This window comes from Lontra canadensis, unplaced genomic scaffold, assembly GCF_010015895.1.
Source record: "Lontra canadensis isolate GAN:19392208 unplaced genomic scaffold, GSC_riverotter_1.0 scaffold13, whole genome shotgun sequence".
Lineage (NCBI taxonomy): Eukaryota > Metazoa > Chordata > Mammalia > Carnivora > Mustelidae > Lontra > Lontra canadensis.
In genome coordinates, this window is record NW_022631007.1 from 5,258,962 (window position 1) to 5,278,454 (window position 19,493).

At 40.2% G+C, this 19,493-nt stretch overlaps 1 non-coding gene across 1 annotated transcript; it reads right to left on the bottom strand.

Moving 5' to 3' along the window:
- Positions 1 to 14,925: 14,925 nt before the first annotated feature.
- TRNAF-GAA lies at positions 14,926 to 14,998 on the bottom strand. Its single transcript has one exon. It is a non-coding gene; the product is annotated as a tRNA-Phe (tRNA).
- Positions 14,999 to 19,493: the final 4,495 nt, after the last annotated feature.

The window sequence follows — 19,493 nt, forward strand, 5'->3', positions numbered from 1 at the left end:
GTCATGAGCTCAGGGTCCTGGGATCCAGCCCTGCAACAAGCTCCACGCTCAGCAGAGTCAGCTTGAAATTCTCTCCTTCTCCCTCTGCCCCTCCCCTTGCTTGCCCACATGCTCTCTCGTACTCTCTCTAAAATAAATAAATAAATCTTTAAAAATTAGATTCCAAGTGTGCTCATTTATTTTACCAAGTTTCTCCATGAATCAATTTGTAAAATGGGTAAGACAAAAACAGAAGTCAAAGAGACGTTTATCATTTTTTAAGTTCCCAGTTTTTGGGAATAATGCAATTTTAAAACTCTCAAGGTGACTAACTCACAATCCTTATAAATCTTGCTCTTACACTATATTTGAAGATTCCTAGGATTTAGACCTCCACATATTTTATAAATACCTTATTCCATCCTTACATTCAGAAATCGTAAAATCGAGGTCCCAAGAGTCAACGGGCTTAGGTAAATCTACACTTTTCTTTTCCATTGTCCAGCCAAGATTTTCTTCTCAGAATACATGTTGGTATACAATACATCAGTTGGCTTGTAACTAGTCCTGTTATCCAACCTGGAAATAAAGTGAAAGATACAGAAATAGACATGAAAACAGCACATCTTCAGGACAGCCTCTGTGAGCAGGGCCCCACTTACACTAGGAAACTGTGATAGACAAGCAAAATTATGAACCACATAGATGTCCATATCCTAATTCCCAGAACCTGTGACTATATTAAATTACTTGCAAAGGGGAATTAAGGTTGTTGGTAGAATCAAGGATCCTGGAGTATCTGAGTGGGGATTGCATCTAGTGAGGTTGATCAGGTAAGACTTCCCTGAGCAAGACGTGGTTGGCTGAGATCTCAAGGTAAATCAGAATTAATGAGGCTGCAAAAGCCAGGAGAAACCATCCAGGGGAATAATAGTGTAGACAGAAATCCTGCAGCCCATGTAGCTTGGAGGGTAGGAGAGACAGACCCACAGTGTGACTGGAAGGGAGAAATAAAGGGAATCTCGTGTACGGAGAAGGTAGAGAAGCTGCTAGAGAGATGACTGTTCAGAGTTATGTAAAATGAACAAAATCCACCCTCATCCTGGAAACAGTGGCAAGCCATGAAATGAGGGCCTCAGTTCAAAGGGAGGTTAGAGACGATTTATTTTCAGGATACAAATTACCTTGGATAAAATGCATCTTTAAGGAAAGATGCAAGGGTAATCCAATAACGTGTACAAGCATGTTGTTTTGGAAGAGTTGCTCTTAAATCTTGAATTTTGAATAAAAGTAAGTTAACAATAAGTATTGCTCTTTATGGAAGACTTATGTGTTATAAAAAATTCAACATTTTTTACAAATTTAAAAATTCATAGCATTTTGATTAACTGAGTACATTTTCAGAAGAACTGAAAATAAGCTAGTCTGGACAGAATGTTAATGAAGTGTTCCCACTGGGATCATTGAGAGTGTGTGACAGACATGTGTGCCGTTCATTCCGTAAGCTCTGAGAAGACTGGGATCCAGCGTTTCCTGGACATTCTCAGAGGCTCTTTATGCACTATTTGCTGAAGAGCCAATGTAGTCACAGAGCATCTATGGCAAGAAACCTGGGTATAAGGACTATAAAAAGGAGCACCTGGGCCCAAAGTGTTTTCTTACCTAAACACACACATACACACACACACACACACACACTCTCACACTCACACACATACACACATGTGGCAGACAGCTAGCAAAATGAGTCAATCGAATCACACATGTACATTTCATGAATGGACTTTATTAAAGACAATGAAATTACATGAAATTGACAGCATCCTAGGAAATCCAGTGTACATACAGTCTGTTTCTATGGCAACCAGCAAACAGGCCATGGCCCTGATTCTCCAGTATAACAAATTTCTTACGTGTTGGGATGATTCATTGTTTCTAAGCATCCCAAAGAACCTGATAAAATGTCTTTAAAATATAAAACACACAAACTGGAAATATTAATATAAAACACTTGCACATACTCTCCCTAAATGTGATTGTTCTTCCACTTATTCTCCTTCATCCTTGCAGTTGTGCGTTTTAGCAGAAAATGGGAAGGCAGATTGCACAGGTAGTGGAGCTTTTCCTTCTCAAAGCTCTCTTATGTTCATTAGCTACTTTTGCAGAAACTCACAAAGATTTTTTCTTGTGCATGAGTTAGTTCAGCTAAATCATTATTTTGGTCTAGATATATTTTTGCACAATGGGCTTCACCTAAAATGAGAAAAGGAAAATCAGGATACCTATATAGTAAGTCTTCCTAACCCTGGCTGCATATTAACATATTTCAAAATTATTACGCCCGTGCCAATTCCTAGGAATCTCATTTAATTGTCTGATGTTTATTAAAAATACTTATTCTTTCTTTTTAAAAGATTTTTATTTCCTGGAAAGAGAGAGAACACAAGCAGGGAGAGAAGCAGAAGGAGAAGCAGATTCCCCACTGAGCAGGGAGCCCGAAGCAGAGCTTGATCCCAGGACCCTGGGATCATGACCTGAGCTGAAGGCAAAGGCTTTAACCAACTGAGCCACCCAGGTACCCCTAAAAATACTTATTATTTTTATTAATTATTAAGTGGTACAAATAAATGAAACCTATAGAAAAATACCTAGACCTGCCGATTTAGAGATTAATGTTTTTAATTAATCTCATTCTTTAACTCCAGAGTCTAATATGATTTAAGACCCCTGGCTATGAGTTGATTCCCTGGAAGTTACAGGCAAAAAATTATCAGCTATGAGGAATAAGAACAAAAGAATGATTTATAGTTTTGTAGAATTTTAAGATATTTAATTTTAATTAAGTAAGGTATATTTAGTTCCTTTATTTTACAGATTTAAAAAGGAAAAAAGGAGACTCGGGTAGTTTCTGTGACTTGTAAGTGCAGTTGTTGACGAAGCCTGAACTAGAGCCCTGTTCATCAGGACCCACTGTCTCATCTGTCTTGACTTGACAGTGATCTAGAGATATGGGGCCTCTTCCCCTACAAATATTGAATGCCTGACTGTTCTTTGATTGATCTGCAAATATTGCAGGGTGAGGAGGGAAATCACCCTCCTTTGAGCTGGAAATCAGCATAACAGCTTTGCAAATACCACATTCACTTAACAAGCAGCAAATTTTGATTTTGCAAGAGGGTAAAACTCGAACACCTCATCCAGTACTATAAGTGGATTGCTTAGATTATTACAAAGCTCACCAGTAATTTCCAACAAGCAAAAGTTAATTTTGGTCGATGGATCCTTGCATCCCCCAAGAGTTTATTGCACTAAGAACTAAGCGGACACACCATTGGCCATCGAGCATTGGACACATCACTTGCCTTTTGCCTGGCATCCAAACTTATTTAAACAAAACAGCTCATTTGAATAAGTTATAAGATTTCCTGAAAGAAAGTAATTTCATGTCACTTGATTAGGGAAAGCACTTGTAAGAAATCTTTTAAACCCAATAGTTAACCAGATAGTTCATTTTGAATCTCTTTGGATATTCATGACTGTGTCACCTTCAATGTGAAGAGCCGGGCAAATCTTCACTGACCTCTTTTATGATTCCAGGGATCGGTGGAATCATGGGAAGGACAGTCTTGCTTCCTGTTGCATTTAGGGCACCACGGAACTCATTTGTGTCCAGAACAATCTGAGCTATTAAAACTCAGGGTCAAAGATACCTGAACATTGCTGAATTTAAAAACTGCAAGAAAAAAAATTAAAGTATGGGAGCTGGAGAGAGATTGAATTTTAGATCCCAGGGAGCAGAAATGAGGAAGTATAAAGAGAAAGATTGCTGGGTTTGATCTTTTTTCTCGGTCTTCGGCGAATCTTGATTTATTGAAATGACTAAAGGAACCTCTGCAATTTAAGAAAGGAATTACTGAAAATCCAATAACCTCTAGGCGCCAGGGTGGCGCAGTCAGTTAAGTGACTGACCCTTGGATTCAGATCAGGTCATGATCTCAGGGTCTTGAGATCCAGCCCTGTGTCCAGCTTGGCACTAAGACTCTCTCTCCCCTTCCCTTTGTCCCTCCCCCCACAGGTTGATGTGTGAGCACGCTGGTTTGCCCTCCCTCCATCTCATAAATAAATAAATCTTAAAAAAAAAAGAAAAGAAAAGAAAACCCAAAAACCTCAGTATTGTTATTTCTCATGGAGAAACCGCTTCAATATGCTAAATTATTATTTCTTTGCCACATACCTAAAGATAGTATGATACATTAAAATAGCTTTCACTTGACCAGTGGGTATATTTACATGAAAATGTTTATATACATAATGTTCTTTCTTCATCAGCTAAAAGCATGCACTTGAGAGACCCTGTTCTCTGGACCTTCAACTTCCTTGTGTACACATCAGATGTTGGATTCAGAATAAGTAGAGAAAATTAAACATTTCTTAACCCAGGAAGTCACAGTCAAGCTGAAAGAGATTCCTAATATTGAACAAGTCAGCATTTGGGAAATGCTCGACTTTCTAAATTAAGTCGCATTAGTGACACTCAACGATCAAGTTCAGACTCCTTGGTATGGTATAAAGGCCTTTAATAGTCTGGCCCCAGCCACAGGTCCAACCTTTTCTCCTACCCTGTGATACCACCCCCATTCGGCTCACTTCTCAAATCTAGCCCCAGGATGGCTCCACAGCTCTGTGCCTTTCCACTTCTGTCCTCGTCTACACAGAACAGCGTGCCTCTCCTCATCTGATTTGCAAACTTCTGCTCATCTTTCTGCCTGAACTCAAAGATTGCTTCTTCTGAATTTTTCCTTTTCTTTTCCCTATTGTCTTCGTGCTTCATTTTCAGACATTCCCTTACATCTTTGCACATGTTCATCTTAAAGCACTCATCCCCAACCTCCACAACAGTGCCTGGCTGGAAACTACACCAAATAATCAGAATTATAAGTAACAGTTTAGGAACGTGACTCACCTGAAGTCTAGTACCAGGAAGCTAGGTGTTATAAGAGTTTATAGCTCTTGGGAGGTAGAGAAAAAAATACAGTTTAAAAGTGAGCTAGAGGGCTGGAATGGGGTGAAGGACAAATTACAATTTTTATGGGGAGGATGGAATGGGCATCACTCCGAAGGTCACATGAGCCGAGATCTGAAGGAGATGAGGTAAGAAGGAAGAGCATGTCGTGGACTAGCACAGTGCTACGTGCCTGCCCCAGAGCGAGTGGGGTGGATAGTGTGAGTGGTGTCAGACTGGGGTGGGAGGAATGGGCAGTGCATGCCATTGTAAGGACACTGGCTTTCCTCTATGGGAAGTGGCAATCACTGTGTGGTTTCGAGCAGAGGAATGAGAGATCTGCTTTGTTGCTTAGGATCACTGCAGCGGCTGGGTTACAACGTAGGGGTCAAAGCAGAGGCTGGGAGACAGGGTAGGAGGTTGTTTCAATGACCCACCTGAGAGCAGGTGCAGCCACAGAGGCTGAGCAGGGAAGAGCTGGAGTCTGGGAAATCATGGCCCCAAAAGATGAAAAACAGTCTTGGAAAGAGATTTGGGATTTTCCAAGCACGTACATCCTTGGAACATAGTCTTGAGAATGTTGCCAGCTCTAACTTAGACAAGATATTTGGAAACTGATGTGTGGCAAGTATATTAAGAACACTAAAACATCTCTTGTTTTCCTGTCAACGTCCTTCTCCATAATTATCTTTTTATATCTACATTTGTACAATTTGACAGGGATATGCAATCAAACTACAGGAATGCAGAGGTTTTTGTTTTGTTGTTTGTTTTCTATTTAAAAATACTATTTCCACACCCACAGGCACAAGGGGATTGATTAATGCACAGTATGGTGGCCTATGTTCATGTTTCTCAACTCCCAAATGTAAAATCTTAATGTCCCAGGCAACACTTTACCTCTCCTCCTGCATCCCAGGCTTCCCAAGAAGGGTCAGCTGGTGTATTTCTTGTAACTTGGGTCCTGGCATGGATAACTGTACCATGGACAGCTGTACAACCCCTGCACCTCTCCTCCTGCATCCGGGCCTTCCCAAGAAGGGTCAGCTCGTGTATTTCTTATAACTTGTGTCTTGGCATGAATAGCTCTACTATGGACAGCTGTACCACACTTGAACCTCTCCTCCTGCACCCCAGCCTTCCCAAGAAGGGTCTGCTGGTGTATTTCTTGTAACTTGGGTTCTGGCATGGATAGCTGTACTTGTTAAACATTAGAGAGGAAGCCATTGCCGATGTATCATACCGAGGATGAACAAAGGGAGGCATTGCCCATGGTTGTGCGTACATCATCAGTAGTGATCTCAGATCCCCACACCCGCTATAAAACCAATATGCATGCTTAGCAACGGAAAGGAGTAAACAATCCACACACACAAGGGCATGGGTGAATCTCAAACGCATTACGCTAAGTGAAAGAAAGCCAATTTAAAGGTCCACACACTGCCTAATTCCATTTAGAACATTCTGGAAAAGGTAACACTAGGGACAGAAAACTGATGAGTGGTTTCCTGGACATGGGAGAAGGGGTTAACTCTGAAGACCTGGGAGAATTTGGTGAGATGGTGGTGGAAGATTTCAGTATCCTAGTTGTGTGGTGGTTCCATGACTTTCTGTTTGTCAAACTCAAAACTGTACACTAAAAAGAGTAAGTTTACTCTCAACTTTACAACATTATTTTTTTAAAGAATATGCATAGGACTAGTCTCATATCTAAGCCAAATTTAAATTTGAAACTTACTGGTAAATGTCTAAAGTGATTTCTGTTGTTCAAGAAAGATATAAATTTTTAAAAATTGTATTTTTTATTTGTCTAGCAGCTCCTGGGTGGCTCAGTCAGTTGGGCATCTGCCTTCAGCTCATGTCATGACTCCAGGGTCCTGGAATTGAGCTCCACATCAGGATCCCTGCTCAGCAAGGTGTCTGCTTCTCCCTCTGCCCACCCCATCCCCCAACCCCCGCCCTGTGCTCGTGCTCTCTTTCTCTTCACTCTCTCAAGAAAGTAAAATCTTTTTAAAAATACAAAATAAAAATACAAAATACAAAGTCTATAAGATGGGATATCAGGTCACTGGAGGATGACCAGGTTACCGGTCTGGAAGATGACTCTGCAAGACTATAACTTATTTGGTTTTTCACTTGTCAACGATGTCCCCCCAAAAGTCCCCACTCATCTAAGTGGGTTGCCAGGGGTATTAAAAAGCAAATTGAAAATCCCCTTGTGTAATTTTCGTACAACTGCTAACTTGTTTTGGCAATGGCACAGGATCCCGGGGCTTTTTGGTCTGTGAGTACATAATGTATCTGCAAGAGATTCTAAAGTCATAAGACTTGGGACTGTCACCTGCTACATCTTCAAGACAGTGGCACATAATAGAAGCGTAAGGCAGGACGCCTGTCTCAGGGCAAGCCAGTCTAGATGGAATGATGAGATACCACATAACAAATAATACATGAACATCAGCAGCTGATGGGACTTTGGAGATAGGAGATCAAAGAGGTGGAATAATCATTGAAGGCTTGAATATGAGGTTGAATAATTATTGGAGGCTTCGGGAGGAGCCAGGAACTGAGCTAAATCTGGAGGTTTGTGCGGAGACCATAAAAGAGTACATTTCTGGCAGCAGGAATGACCAGTGATCTAAAGACAGTCAGAAGGAAGGAAGGGAGGAAATGACCTGGCACCAAAATTGCCTTTTCTCTCAGAAGCAGGGTAGTGTCTTTTCAGCTATGGGGTAAATCTGGTTTTGAATGAGTCTGGTACACTCTGAAACCTAGGCTTGGCTTGCTTCCATTCAAGAGGGTTCAGCTGCCAAACATAACTCTAGCTAAGTTCACACCCACCACAGAACTTACATATCTGGGGGTCTCCACAGAGTTGGTTGACAAGGTATGACTGACACCCATTTTTACTAGGCACAGGATAAAATGTTTTTGGTTGAACAGGGGGAAGAAGTCTCAATAACATATTTGCTGAGTGCAAAATGTGTAAATGGTGCTGGATGAGGTGTTCTGGAATAAATGGCATTTCCTCTGTTCTCTGGGGCCTCTCCAAAAACAAAGGGCAATTTTCAGAGTAGAAATACATGTTTGGGTCAAGATAAAGGAAACCATAAGATGTTCAAACTACTTTCTATCCTTTATTGCAGGTGTAACTTTCATATGTAATTTGAGTGTGTTCTCAGAAGAAAGATTACTTTTTTTTCATGGAAGTTTGAAATTTGCAATTACTGACCCCCTCGTGTTCAAGACTTTCTGAGTTCTATGTCCTAAAACAAAAGATATATTTCCTAGAAGAAGAAGGAGGAGGAGGAGGAGAAGGAGGAGGAAGAAAAGAGAGAAGAGGAGAAGAGGAGGAGGAAGAAGAGGAGAGAGAGGAGGATGGGGAGGAGGATGGGGAGGAGGAGGGGGACGAGGAGGAGGATGGGGAGGAGGAGGGGGACGAGGAGGGGGACGAGGAGGGGGACGAGGAAGGGGAGGAGAAGGGGAATAGAAGGAGGAGGGAGGGGGAGGAGGAGGAGACTCAGCAAATGAGAAAAAATATTAAGGATCAAAGAGAAAATTCTAATCCTTCAAAATATCACTTTTAATTATTTTCTGTAAGACTCCACCCAGAATCATGGAGTGTGGGTTTGTTAAAAACAAACAAACAAACAAAAAAACAAAAAGACAAGCTAACATGTGCTGCCTGGATGGTGAAGGGCAAAGCATAGATGTGAATTAGAACATTGGTTCATCAAATGACATTATCAGCTCCAGGAAGACTTTATTGTGGCATCAGCATGGATGGGCTGAATCCTGGCCCTGTCCCTAGTTCACTGTGTGACCACAGATGGATTACCTCTCTGTACATCAATGTCCTTACCCTAGAGCTGAGGATAATAATGCTTGCCTCCAGAGCTGTCATTACAAGGAAATGAAAGTATGTGGAGCTGTCCAGCTGAGTGCCTAGCACATAATCAGTACCAGTAAATCAGTGCTGTCTCCATGACAGTGCGAACATTTAATTTAGGAAAAGAAGGTAAGGATGAAATTATGCAGTTAATACAGACCCTTTAATCTAATCTGATGACATGTAGAATTGATGAACAGACCAGTCATCCAGGAAGGGACATTGCAGAGCAAGTAAGCCAGAGTTTGGAGGTCAGACAAGTTTAAAAGCTAACCTGATCCATCGTCCATGAGACATTAGGCAAGCCACTAAAACTCCTTACATCTGGGTTCCTCCTCTGTAAAATGGGGCTGACATGGGGATGTTGTGAGGATTACAGAGAAGGAAGAACAGAAACTACTGAGGACAGGGCTGAAGCCAACTAAGCCCTGGTTTTCAGAAGACATTATTCATTAACTGTATGGAACTAGTCAGGGAGCATAAATGTTCACTTCTGGGAAAATTTACTTTATCACAAGTCCCAATAAATTGGTGAAAGAACAAGGTGCGTATTCTTGGTCTTCTGGTAGAACAATTTTATCAGCTTTGCAAAATAACCTCTGAAAGGCTTTCCAGATCACTGTAGGTTAGCCAGTGTGTCCTGGATTGATTGTCTTCTTTGCAGAGAGTTACTGCCAGATGATAGGGAGATGTAATGTCCCAGAAATAAAGTAAGTGAACCCCCTTTCCTTTTCATCAGAAGGCAAGATTGATGAGCATAAAATTAGTGACATGTGGATAAAGGAAGCTAAGAATCTTCCCCAGTGTAACCGACAGGGAAAGGCACTGATGGTAGATAGGGATCTTACATATCCATAGAGCCAAAAAAAGGCATATTAGGTCAACTCAGTTGTCTAAACTGATAGGAAAACTCAGGCCCAGCATGCGGACTGAGTGAAGAATGTGTAAATTATATAGCGTTTGTCAGATCTACCCTTAATGATCCTAGGAGAAAAACATCAAGGCTACTTCTAAAAGAAAAAGGAGAATAATTGTGATCTTCATCAGTAAAACAAAATTATCCAGGTATATTTCATTTGAAAGGAAGTTGACCTAGATGGTTTCACACATTTCAGAGTTTTTGAAATTATATTTTTGGAGTGACGTTCTTGAGAGGGTTGGGTACATGGCACCGTTCTTTTCCATTGGCTGTATTTAATCATTCCTATGAGCTTTCTTTTGAAAAGAACCTAAACATGGAAACTATGTATTTTTTTGATGTTTTCTTAATTTAAATTTAATTAATTAACATGTAATATATTACTGATTTCAGAGGTAGAGGTCAGTGATTTATCCATCTTGTATAACCCCCAGTGCTCATTATATCATGAGCCCTCCTTAATATTCCTCACCCAGTAACCCCCCCCCACCCTCTCCCCTCCAGCAACTTTCAGTTTGTTTCCTGTGATTAAGAGTCTCTTAAAGTTTGTCTCCCTCTCTGGTTTCATCTTGTTTTATTTTTTTGGAAATTATTTAAAAGGCAGAATAAGGGACAACCTTGGAAGGGAAAAAAGAAAATAGAGAAAGTTTGTGGTTTCCCATTTAGTCAGGACCACTTTCTCAACTTTTTTAAACCAGGAAGTGGTTCTGTTTGGAACACAGTAATCACGTTGTAGGTTTTGAAATAACTTCTACAGTTTTTAAACTTTTTTGAAAAGATTTTGTTTTTTAAGTAATCTCTACATCCAACATGGGGCTTGGACTCACAGCTTTGAGATCAAGAGCATGCTCTACCAACTGAGCCGGCCAGGCGCCCCGAGCTTTTCCAGATTTTAATGCAAAACATGATTAAAACATGGAAATGTACAATTTTAGAATAACATAGTAGAAGATGTGCTTGTCCTTGAACTTGTGTCAATTCAGTTAAACCATTAGAGGTTCTCAAGACTAGAGATCCGTGTTCCTTAGTTTCCTTCCTTAGGAGATGCCCACACCCTGTGTACCTGGGAATATGGGCTCTCCAGCCTAATTTTTCTAATCTACTCCTGATTTCTGAGCCCTTTCCTAAGAGGATACTCACTTTCTCATACAGCACCTGGGTGGCTCAGTCGGTTAAGCATCTGACTCTTGGTTTTGGCTCAGGCCCTGATCTCAGGGCTGTGAGATTGAGCCCTGCATCAGGCTCCCTGCTCAGCACAGAGTCTGCTAAAAGATTCTTTCCCTCTGCCCCTCACACCCACTCCTATGCACATGCTCTCTCTCTCTCTCTCTCTCTCTCTTTCTCTCTCTCTCTGGGATAAATAAATAAATCTTAAAAAAAAAAAGTGGTTACCCACTTTTTCTTTCCTACTCTTTCTTTATCTCACAGTCCTTCTCTTCCTCCATTAACTTACCTGAAGATCTCTTTTGTCTCTAGGACACTGAACAACCTCCATAAAATTACCCACCAGACTTTTCAGGAATTAGGTTAAATCCATTCTGGAGTTAATTTGGAGAGTTTCACAGACTCTGAGGGAAAGAAAAGCATGAATACAATTTTAATTTCCACTCTGCTGATTACAGATCCCAAATGTAGAAACAAAATGAATTCGTCCTGGAAGAAATACTAGGCTTTAAACAGTTATACTCTTTCCAACAGGAAAGAGTTTAGACTGGCCAAGTTATCAGTTCTAGCCAACATTACACATTTTCAAAGAGAATGATTTATAAAGATAATTCCGACGGACTCTAAGTACCTTTGGAGTTTTTAAAGTGATTTCATGAAAATTATAATTAATAATAATAAAGATTATAAAAGTGATTTGTATCACTGTGAATTAAACACCACACTAAGAATGAGAAATTAAAAGAACAAGTTTGGTATTTTTATGATCAGTATGAGTTAAATGACAGATACATAAACTATCACCACTTACCTAAATATACATATACATATTAATGAACAGATTGTACTCATGTAGACGATTTATGGTCTCTGACCTTAAAAAGATAATGGCAGCATTTTCTCTAAATGCTCTGCACACTGCCAGTCCCCACCAGTTCTTGCTTGGACTTTGTGACATTGTTAACTCCTTCTCCTCCGTAGAATGTCATAGAACATAGATCGGTCCCTCTATAATACTCTAAAATTGCTATAAATGCTTATTTGCTGCTTGCTTTTTGCATTTTTCATCACTGATTAAATGAACTAAGTCCTGGGGCGCCTGGGTGGCTCAGTGGTTTAAAGCCTCTGCCTTCGGCTTGGGTCATGATCTCAGGGTCCTGGGATCGAGCCCCACATTGGGCTCGAGCCCCACATTGGGCTCTCTGCTCAGCGGGGAGCCTGCTTCCCCCTCTCTCTTTGCCTGCCTTTCTGCCTACTTGTGATGTCTCTGTCAAATAAATAAAATCTTTAAAAAAAAATAAATGAACTAAGTCCTGTAAATTGCTCAAAATGGGGTCTGACACAGAACAGATATTCAATAAATGTTTCTGTTACTAATGAGACCCATTTGCCCCCCTCACTTAAGATTTTGTAAAGTATGATTTTTTTTTTTAGAATTTTGGATTATGCTATAGTTAGGGCTTGAGTTTTCATGTCTTTGGCTCCTTTAATATTTTACTTTATTTCCATTAAAATAAACTTGAAAAGGAAACATACCAAAAAAAAGTTTCACTATTATTTTAGGTATTCAGTCTTGCTGTTTGGAAATTATGGAAAAATATTATGACCTAATGTTCTAATTCTGTATAAAATATAAGTGCCTTTATGTTTATATACATTCATTTTACATGCAGTGCATAGTAACAGTCTAGAAAAGGAATAGATACTAGATTTGGGATTAGAGTAGACTTATCTTTACTTTTTAAGCAATACAGTTCCATAAAAATGTTAATGTTTCAGTAGTTTATACTTTTTTATAATAATAAAAACAATATAAAAAATTTTTAAAATACTTGATTCTCTTTCCAGTTATATTGTTCAATACAATCCACATTCCCTTTAGATACCAACACTACTGTGTGTGTGTGTGTGTGTGTGTGTGTGTGTGTATACACATACACATAGTTCAGAGCCCAATTCCCATGTAATAAAAGTGTAGCAATTACTGAGAAGAATAAAAAATATTTTCCATCTTGTTCACAGCCCTTAATACCACCCTAATCCTGTCATCCATGAAAGCTTGCTCCTCACCCACTTTTCTGAGACTCCCTGGCCTAGCCTGGAATGCTTGGTCTCATCCCTTTGGCCCAGATCCTGCCTCTATCTCAATGGACTTTGCATTTGGAAGTGGACGCTGTTGTTGGACCCTAGATGTTTCTCCATGCACTTGACTCAGTCCTTCAGCTGTCAGACTTCCATGAGAACCCTATCTCTTGCTCCAGTCTCATCATGGGAGCTCAGTTCCTGAGCCAATTCATTCTTCAGGGGGCAGATTTTCTGGAAGTGTGGCTAAATTCTTGGGGGAAAAGAGGAATTGAAAGAGAATAACCTGCAACACTTGTACTTTATGTAAATCCTCAAAGCGTAGAGAATGCCTGGCTTTAACTGAAAACACTACCTCTTTACCAAAGCATGGCCAAGTCATGGTGATGTCATATAGGTGATAGACATTCAATAATATGAAGACAGAAGAACAGGCAGTCATTTCCTGGTGTTGCTTTTGGACATCCAGATTGTCTACAAATGCCATCAGCAAGAATGAAAGATTTTTAAAAAGTTGAATAATAAAGGGAACATGGGGATTTCATCCTTAATCTCCCCCAGAAAAGAAACAATTAGGAGCATGAGATCCACCTCAACAGATTAAACCCAGTGACGGTGGTGGGTCACGGGGCGTACCCCAAAGTAACAGGAGGCCTCCAAAAATGGTCAAATCAGCTTCACTATGGGAAATTTGTTCCCAAGACCACCACCCAGACAGAAGGAAGTTTGTTGACAGTCTGGGCTCCCTCCTGAAATCCACTTCTCAGTAGATAGTGTTGAGCAAGGGGCAAGCACAATAATCAAGAAAAGTCCTATCACTCAACACCTTGGCAAAATTCAAAGGTTGGGTCATAAATTATCAGCAAGTTGTTGTGATGAGGAAATCTTCTGCGTCACTTTTCTAAACCTTTTCTAGGTCACAAACCTAGAGTCTGATACCTGTGGACAGACTTCCCAGGGAAATGTGTATATGAACACGCAAGTTTGCACTCCGTTTCAGAGACTCAAAGACCCCTCTCCACCCTCTGCTGCCTGTAAACTCAGGGAAGACCTTTGGAATAGAAGCTAAATCCCATTCTGCAAAACTAAAACCCAGTGGGAAAATATGCTTTTGCATTGACCATATAAAAGCAAGGAATTGTTAATACAGATTTTAAAAATAATCAGGAGGGAAATGATGATCTTTAATACCACCTTATCAAATGGCGCGGTGAAGGTCATTGGAAATAACTCACATCAATTGGAAGTGATGTGTGAGCCACCACCTCCCTCCCCCCCTGCAAAAAGAAGAAATAACTCACATCTCATAGTTCTAGCTTTTGAAGTTCCTAGCCAATAGAAATAATAATGATGCTCAAAGTAAAAATCATTAACTCTATACCTACCATATCTCAGGCCTCAGACACATACTTTGTTTAGTTAACAAGTAGTTATTGAGAATTTTAAAAGCCATTTTTTAAGAGGTGGGGGGCAGGGACAGAGGGAGAGAGAGAATCTTAAGCAGGTTCCACACCCCAACATGGAGCCTGACATGGGGCTCGACCTCAGAGATCATGATCTGAGCCAAACCAAGGGTCTGGGGCTTAACTGGCTAAGCCACCCAGGTGCCCCTTAGTGGTCATTTTAAATAAGTTAGCTACATAGAGCTCAGAAGAAATCTTGACACTTAGCAAGTACTCTAGATAAGTCAGCTATTACTATCACACTCAGGAAGTTCAACAGTGCTAGTGGGTTTATATAAAAAGGCCCCCCAAGACGCCTGACACCACCCCTCCCTAAAAAGCCAATGATCCACCCCAGAATTCTTCATGAGAACCTAATTTTCCCCTTACAGCTTACATTTTGTTCAATACTGCCAGAAAGTACATTTAGCATAAGCATCAAAAAAACTGCTGAAACCCGGGATTGAACCAGGGACCTTTAGATCTTCAGTCTAACGCTCTCCCAACTGAGCTATTTCAGCTTGCTTAGGCAGCTTTTCCTGTATAACTACAAGGGAATAATATTTGTTTTACAACAGTAAAAAACGTCAATAGGTTGACGGTTCAGCTGGAGGTAGACATTTAACAAATAGTATAGAGGTGAGGAGGCAAGGTCCCTGTTTCTAAGCTTAAAGTAAAAAATAATTTATTTTCTCAGTTATGTTTTAGCTGTACTGCAAAAGGTGTTTCCCACTTAAAAATATATCACAGGCTCTTCTTGTGTCAGAAAAAAAAGTCTTTAGTTGGCATTTCTATCTAATATATGCTTAATTTCTAGAAAAATGACAGCATGGTCCACTTAAATATTTAATGAAGTATCAACCTCCACGAAAGCCATGTTCCTATAGATGTAGACATAGCCAGGATTAGAAGCCAGCTGAAGACGACAGCTCCAAGGAGACCATAGAAGGGAAATGACAGACACAAACAAAGGGAAGAGGACAGATGAAGTAAACTGAAAAGCTGTGGTAGCAGAGTAATGGGCTCCCAAGGACGCCCATGTCCTAACCAACCCCAGAAAACACAGTACATTAGGGTAGCTGGCAAAGGAGAAGCAAAGTGGCCATGGAATAGAGGTTGCTCCTCCATTGACACTGACATGGGGAGAGGATCCTGGATGATCCAGGTGGGTCCAAGGTAATCACCACAGTCCTTCTAAGTGAGACAAAGAGGCCGGCATGCAGAACCGGAGAGATGGCAGCATGAGAGGAAGGCCGCCTGGCATTGCTGGATTGGAAGAGGAGGGGGGGCCACAAGGAATGGGACAGCCTGGGGAGGCTGGAGAATGCAACCAAGCAGACTCTCCCTAGAGCCTCCGCAAAGGAAGGCAGCTCCACCCACATCGTGGTTTCAGCCCACAGATGTTAATTTTGGTCATCTCACCTCCAGAACTGTAAGATAATAAACAGGTGTTGTATTCAGTCACTAAGTCTGTGCTAATTTGTTACAGCAGCACTCATAAACCACTATAAGTTCATAAAAAATATATTTATTAGTTCCCAAGGAACAAACGTGAGACTCCTCTCCTCACCACCACAGCACAGTGGGGAATCAGAATTAGCTGAAGAAGGTGTGGTTCTTCCCACTGACGGTAGAGAAGTTCTCTGGGGGTGTCAGAGGCCAGGGGTCGTCTGCAATCAGCAAGTGGGGGCTGCTGAGCAGAAAGCTGTCCACAAGGGTGACCACAAAATTTCCTAGAGAGTAAGTACCAGTGAGTCTTCTGCAAGACCTTGCAGCTGTGCTTTTCTCTCTTTTTTTTTCTAAGTTTTTATTTAAATTCCAGTTAGTTAATAAACTGTGTAATATCAATTTCAGATAGAGAATTTAGTGATTTGTCATTTACATACAACACTCAGCGCTCATCACAAGTGCCCTTCTTAATCCCCATCCCCTATTCAACCCACCCCCCATCCACCTCCCCTTCAGGATCCACCATTTTGTTCTCTATAGTTAAGAGTCTGTTCCTTAGTTTGCCTCTCCTTCCCCGCTCCCACCATGTTCATTTGTTTTGTTTCTTAAATTCTACATATGAGTGAGATCATATGATAATTGTCTTTCTCTAACTGACTTATTTCACTTAGCCTAATACCCTCTAGTTCCATCCACATCACATGCAAATGGCAAGATTTCATTCCTTTTGTCACTGAGTAGTATCCCATTATATATAGATACACTATCTCTGCTTTATTCATTCATCTGTTCATGGATATTTGGGCTCATTCTATAATTTGGCTATTGTTGATAGTGGTGCTATAAATATCGGGGTGCATGTGTGCCTTCAGATTAATGTTTTTGTATGGTTTGTGTAAATACCTAGAAGTGTAATTGCTTAATCACAGAGAAGTTCTATTTTTAACTTTTTGAGGAACCTCCATACTGTTCTCCAGAGTGGCTGAACCAATTTGCATTCCCACCAATAGAGCGAGAAGGTTCCCCTTTCTCTGCATCTTGGCCAACACCTCTTGTTTAATGTGTTTTTAATTTCAGCCATTCTGACAGGTGTGAGGTGTAATCTCATTTCAGTTTTGATTTGCATTTTCCTGATGATGAGTGAGGTTGAGCATCTTTTCATGTGTCTGCTGGCTATTTGTATGTCTTCTTTGGAAAAATGTGTATTCATGTCTTATGTCCATTTTTTTATCTGGATTATTTTGGTTTTGCTGTGCTTTTCCATGAAAGAGAAATCCCTTCACTTATCAAGCCTGTGCTGTCTCCCCAATGCCCTCTATTAGCAAAACCTAAAATTTTGCCACCTAGCAAAGGAGATATTGTCATAAGGGAGCTAGAGTATCTCTAAGCAGGACAAAGAAGAATGGAAAACAATGCATTGATTGTTACTGGTAGAGTGTACGATCCTGCTTTTGTAAACAAAATGATATATATGATATATACACATAGATATTGTAATAATATTCGTTCACACGTAATACATATTTACTCTGCATGCCAGGAGCAGCTCTAAGTATTTTACATATATTAACTCATTTGCTTTTTATAACAATCCTCAACTGCAGAAATTATTAATATCACTATTCTGTGAATGAAGAAGCTAACACACCACACTATTAAATAATTTGCCTCAGGTCACATGGCTAGTAAGTGGCAGAACAAGAATCATTATGGCTTCATAAGCATAGAAAAAAGAAATAAGAAAAAAAATGTATCTATTAAAAAGCTAACTGAATCTTAGAATTTTAGAATGTATAATATTAGAAATTCTGGTACCTTAAATGTCTCCAATGAATTCTACAGTTTGAAGGTAAGTTAACTTTGGTGAGTTAAAGTCTCAGATTCTTTTATCCTAAATAATTTAAAAAAACCTATAAACTCAGTAAATAGGGAAGGTAAAGGGTAAGGTAAGGGTAAAGGTAAAGGGTAGCTAGGTTCCAGTATTGGTTTAAAATATATTCTGGGGCGACTCGGTGGCTCAGTGGGTTAAAGCCTCTGCTCAGGTCATGATCTCAGGGTCCTGGGACTGAGCCCCACATTGGGCTCTCTGCTCAGCAGGAAGCCTGCTTCCCTTCCTCTCTCTCTGCCTGCCTCTCTGCCTACTTGTGATCTCTGTCTGTCAAATAAATAAATAAAATCTTTGAAATATATACATATACATATATATATATATATATACACATATTCTGTGTGATTTAAAATAGGAGGCTGAATCTGACTTTATTTTTCTTAGATATTTAAGTAGAATCAGTTGTAGTAAGAATCTGACGACTTGTTTCCATAGGCCTCAGTTTCCTTAACTGTAAAATGGAGATGACACCTGTCATGGGCTGAATTGTCCACGTCCCCCAAATTCAGGTGTTGAAATCTTAATTCCCAGTACCTCAACATGTTACTGTATTTAGAGAGAACAGCTACAGATGTGATTAAGTTAAAATGAGGCTGTTAGGATGGGACCCCAATTCACTCTGACTGGAGCCCTTATAAGAAGAGACACCAAGTGCTTCTGCAAGAAGGACCAGTGGCAAAGCAACAAGAGTGCAGCCTTTGGCAAGCCAAGGAGAGAGGCCCTCAGCGGAACCCAACCCCGCCTGCACCTTGATCTAGGACTTCCAGCTTCCATAACTGCGAGAAAATCTATTTCTGTTGCTTAAGGCACCCATTCTGTGCTATTTCATTATGGCAGCCTCAGTAAACTAATACAATACCCAATGCACAGAGTAAAGAAGGAGATTAAGCAAGGTCATATATGTCAAGAGTACGAGATAAATGCCCAGTAGTAATGGTATTGGGAGTAATACAAAGATGTGAAGCCAAAGACAAAACTCTAATTTTTTTTTCAGATTTTGTTTTTAATTTCAAGGGTTAACTCCCTGTTAATACCTTTGTTTTGTCCAGTAAATTTTTGTAGGAAAAAAGAAGCACACTTCTGTTCCAAATGCAAACATCCTGATTAATATTGTAGGTACTTTGGAGATATAAAACATTTTTCAAAGTGCCAAAGTCTTTGGGGGTCTGATAACCAGATCATCACTGTACTTACAATTTCTTTCTACAACAGTGTGGTAGAAAAATATATTTTTTAATAAAAGAACATTGCTTCAGCTCCTGGTGAGGCCTAGGATCGTTTCTAAATGTCTCTTTGGAAGATAAAACTAAAGCATTCTATGTCAGGATACCTTCAAGCTGTGGATACCAGACATTAGAGAGTTTTAGAGGCCTAACTCTTTGAATGAAAAATAAAATGACAAACAAATTTTAGCAAACCTGTGTATGTTGTGGAAAAACAGCTTTTATCAAAATGAAACCAACAAATGAAAAACGTCAGAATGAAGGAGGATGAAGGGTCTTTAAAACAAACCTTCTCCTCAAATCTAAGACATTTCTCTTGAGCAGCTATGCTCCTCTAGGCCTGTTTCCCAGAAGCAGTTTTCCTCAGATAAGCCACGTGGTGTTACGCTTATGACAACCATAACGTTTGGGATTTCTTTTCCAAATCGGCGTTCTTTACAAATGGATCCAGAGAGT